The 4,484-nt window shown below is 42.6% G+C and overlaps 1 protein-coding gene across 1 annotated transcript in view; it reads right to left on the reverse strand.

The window, feature by feature from the left end:
* Positions 1-4,484, reverse strand: part of LOC103811551 (fibroblast growth factor receptor 2-like) — a gene marked incomplete at its 3' end in the record, with an annotated part of 50,703 nt that overhangs the window by 33,364 nt on the left and 12,855 nt on the right. The window lies entirely within an intron of this gene.

A 4,484-nucleotide genomic window follows, 5' to 3' on the forward strand; every position in this document is an offset into this window, starting at 1 on the left:
TTTTTAAGCCTGAGAAGTGCTGTGTTGGAAAAAAAAGGATGGCCAAAACAACCCTCATTAAATAAGCTAATAAACATGAGTACTTATCCACAGCATGTATGATGTCCTTTATTTTTCTCCCTGCGGCCATCCCAAAGTCTCTGCTTTTGCCTCCTACACTGCCAGCTCTTCTCTCCATGACAGTAACTTTTCCCTTGAATTTCTTTTTTTTGCTTCATTACTTATTTCACAACTTCTCCCAAGCAGAATACAGCAGAAACCCAGGAACACAAATGAAGCTTTCAGAGTCACAGTACACACAGAAGTTCAGAACGAAATGGCTCATCCATCAGCTCCCTTTTGTAACCAAATAATGAGAAGAATGTCAAACCACAGTCTTTTTCCAAAAAAACATCCTTGGAAAACTACATCTGCCTATAGTTACTAGAGCTTCATCACCCCCTTCCAAGGCTGGCTCTCAGCAGGGGGAATGGAACCACAGCCCCAGGCACCCCAGACTGTCTCCACAGTGCAGTGGGGAGACTCAGGCACACCTATGATGAACTCAGGCTGTGTCAGATATAGGCACTGCTTCTGTAACTGGTTTCTCCCTACAACCACAGCAACCCTCTCCCACAAGCCTCTTGGTCTAGCCAAGGGTGGCAGGAATGGTAAATAAAGAAAAGAATCATCTTCTGTTTGCTCATGGGGAGGGTCACATTGCACAGACAGCTGCTCCCTGCACACCCCAGCACACATCCTTCCCTGCACAGACACCAGCTGTGCACCACTGTGTGCATACAGAAATTAAACACACACCTCTCTGTCTGCTTGGGTGCTTGAGGAAGTATTATAATAGGTGACTCTTCAGTGTCTACCCTTGTTTCTAAGAATACAGAAAACCTGAAACCAGTGTTCCTCATCCCTGGAACATGGCATTGTCATTTCTTCTCTCACACTTTCAACGGAGAAGTCTGAAACAAGCACCACATCTGAGCAAGCCTGTGGATGGGAGCCTGGAAACACTGAAGCTCTGCCAGTAGTTTAGTTTTGGGTAGTCCTGCAAGGAGCAGAGAGCTGGACTCAATGATCCCCCACAGGTCCCTTCAAACTCCATAGAGTCTATGATTCCAAGAGCACCAGAAGTGGCCACCACAGTGGGACACTCATGCATTTAAATATTGGGTTATACTGATGGAATTGAATACAGCACGTCCAATTTCTCTTCCCACTCATCCTGGAATCACGTAATTTCAGGGATATGCCCTTTTCAAAGCTTCTCTTGCCCTTTTCCCTAGGGCAAACATGCTTTTTTCCCCCAAACAACAGACTTGACATATGTATCACACCAAGATGGCACATAAAACCCTTCGAACACGACCAATTATGGTGACTGTAAAGGTTCTTGGCTTCAGATTTTATAACAAGGTCTCTAAACTTTCTAGCATGCAGAGTTCCATCTCAAAGTCTAGGACAGGCTCCAACACAGCTTTATGCCCCTTATAAACTAATTCAGCCTTGCTGATACAGTCAGGAATGCATAGATCTGCAATGCAGGTGTTTCACTGGGTACTACTTGATGCTGTTAGAAATCTAATTTCCAGAAGGAGCATGAGCTCCTTTCTACATACATTTTGTAACAGTGATGAGTATATTTGAGTCTGCTTGAGATTTTTTTAAATTAGATTTCACTATCAAATAAAAAAGGCACCTGAAACCAGCTACCTAATTTACTTGGAAGTTAATAAGACTTCTCTGTAGTGCTCTACCTGCTAAGAAAATTTCTTTTACAGAGTTTACATTTTGCCAGCAATGCACTGGAGTCTAAAAATGTCTTTGTTTAAACTTTTCAAAAGCCACCTTGGGTGACAATAACTCAACCCTCCTTTAAGTGCACTAAAGGCATTTGCTTAAGAGCACCAAGAAACTCACAGGATGGTCCCACAGGTTACAGCATCCCCCTGGGCAGAGCAGTTGTTTATATACAACTAAAAGGAAAATAGTTTTTTTAACCCCACATCCTTGATTTTACCTCTTTTTAAACAGCTATCCCCAAATTTACATTATTTCAACACAAATCCAAACTCAAAAACAGTAATGTGTTTCAAAATTATGAAAACAAAAATCCTTCTAAAAAGAAAATTACCACTTTAAAAAAAAAAAGAAGTTTCAAATAGGTATTAGCATTTGGTAAATATTATCCTCCTCCATTTCTCTCTCTCTAGAGTATCAGGGAAGATGCATCACAAAGTGTTGTCATGTAATAATGAAGTCATGTTTGGAAATTGAGAGTTATTTCAGGTAACCCTTTGTGTTGCCAAACTAGAATGTAACAGCACTTAAGACTGTCACTTTTTATAATGTTTGCCTATAAACTTTTTCCAGTGTGGGTTTGAAATGGTGCCCAAAAGCAAACAGAGAACAGGTGGGATTCTGAGGCATGAGTCCGCCACACAGCTTCACTGCAGAAATCAAGCCCTTTAGACTGCTGAAAATTTCCCAGCAGCACATAAACAACTATGCTGCAAAGTTAACTCCCTCCCCAGGACACTGCACAAGGATTTCCACACTGCTCTGAAATTTAGGGACAATTTTTGAACTCATGTCCATGCTGTACCATCAAATCAGTGGCTCCCCTGAGGCTAACAGAAGGATTCTTTCCCTGCTTCCACATCTTTTGAGCATTCCAGAGGCATAAGGCTTCAAGTTTGCCCAGCCCTCACTTACAGATGTTCTCCAGTGTTTTCAGCAGCATCCTGAATTTTCTCCCAGTGAAAATAGCTAGGTGGGAAAAGGAGGAGATAGCTCTGCAGTACCAGGCAAGGCTTGATGGTCTACTATCACATCCATGCTCTTCCAGCCCTCTTTGAAGCTCTGCCTTGAAACAGGATCCTCAGCCACCACCAGAAGCTTGTGAAGCAGCCCTTGTTGGGTTTGTTAGACTAGATACAAAGAAGTGTTTTACAACAAGAGTGGTAAAACACTGGTACAGGTTGCCCAGAGAGGTGGTGGCTGCCCCCACCCTGAAAACATTCAAGGCCAGGCTGGACAGGGGTCTGAGCAATCTGGTCTAGTTGAAGATGTCTCTGCTCATTGCAGGGAGGCTGAACTAGATGGCCTTTAAAGATTCCTTCCAACTCAAACCATTCCATTATTCTAAGGCAGCACAGGATTTCTTTCCAAGCAAGTTCTCCTGCAAATCCTGTAACTGTGGCGTTAGTCCCTGCTGTAAAGATGCGTTACCTGATCTAACAGTTGTCTACTACCCTTAAAAAACCAAACAAGCAACAAAGGCATGTGCAGAATTACTGGGGGTGTTCTTAAACACTGGGCGACAAGGGAGGGCACATTGCTTCTGCTATTGTCTGCTCTCAGCTACATCCTTATTTGTAATAGTGGAGCACACAATGTATTTAAACTTTATAGGTGGAGTTGTTGAACAATACTGCCATGGAAAACCAAGCTGCTGTAAAATAAACAGCTGTGAACTTTTTCTCTGCCTGCTCATGCAGCCTCACAGCATGGTTTATGCCATCCAGTCATCAAGTGGAGTAAAGACTGTTTGTATAAAAGCCATAACCACAATAGGGGACTGGGGACACTCTGACTGCTCTATTTCAGATTATTATGATACACAATTGTATTCCAAATCATGTTTCTGTTCAAGATTTGGTCACTGAGAGATTTGTACTTCCTTAGGTTTTAAATTATTATTATTATTATTATTATTATTCCTTGTCTCCTTTTAATAAAATGTTAACAAAGAGCTGCTTATCTTAAGTCTCAAGTCATTTAGTTACATAGTTACAGAGCCAAATAATTAAACGATCAGCTAATAGCTAACCCCAGCAAAGATTCTCACACAACTCTCCAGAACACAAAAGCCTCAGACCCCATCAAGCCACTTTCGCTTCAAAAGGCTTTAATAAATAACTAAACACTCACCACAGTGTGCCCAGAAGGGTCAACAGACCTGACCTGTCAAGATTCCAAGAGGTTCATTGCAGAATTGAATGTCCCCACAGGAAACACCAGGCTGCCAACCACCACCACTCCTCCTGCTTTTCCTACCCCTTCTCGGTTTTCCTGTCATTGAGGAAGATCCAGCAAGACCACACTGGATGAAAAACATGGAATGGGCCCCATGACTTTGCAAGTCAAACCCAAGGCTTCACACTCTCCTCAGGAGGCAATTCAGGTATGACCCATCAGGTCTAGAAGTTCCCTCCCTCCTCCCAGGTACACGCTGATGGGTTTTCCCTTAACTTAAGTTGGCAACCTAATATTAAGAGTAGCTCCAAGTCCTCTTTAGACAATGGATGATAAACTCAGCCTGCAAAAGACATGGTCACCAGTTTAAAAATGCAAAGAGTCATTCCTGGCCATGGTGACTATCTCCCATGAGCCAAGAGCAAACCAAAGACACAAAGGCTAAGCAAGTCTCCTCATACAAAGGGGGACAAAACAGTGTTTGCAATTCATCCATCTGCTGCTCCAAAGTCACT

This window comes from Acanthisitta chloris, unplaced genomic scaffold (assembly GCF_000695815.1).
Source record: "Acanthisitta chloris isolate BGI_N310 unplaced genomic scaffold, ASM69581v1 scaffold26411, whole genome shotgun sequence".
Lineage (NCBI taxonomy): Eukaryota > Metazoa > Chordata > Aves > Passeriformes > Acanthisittidae > Acanthisitta > Acanthisitta chloris.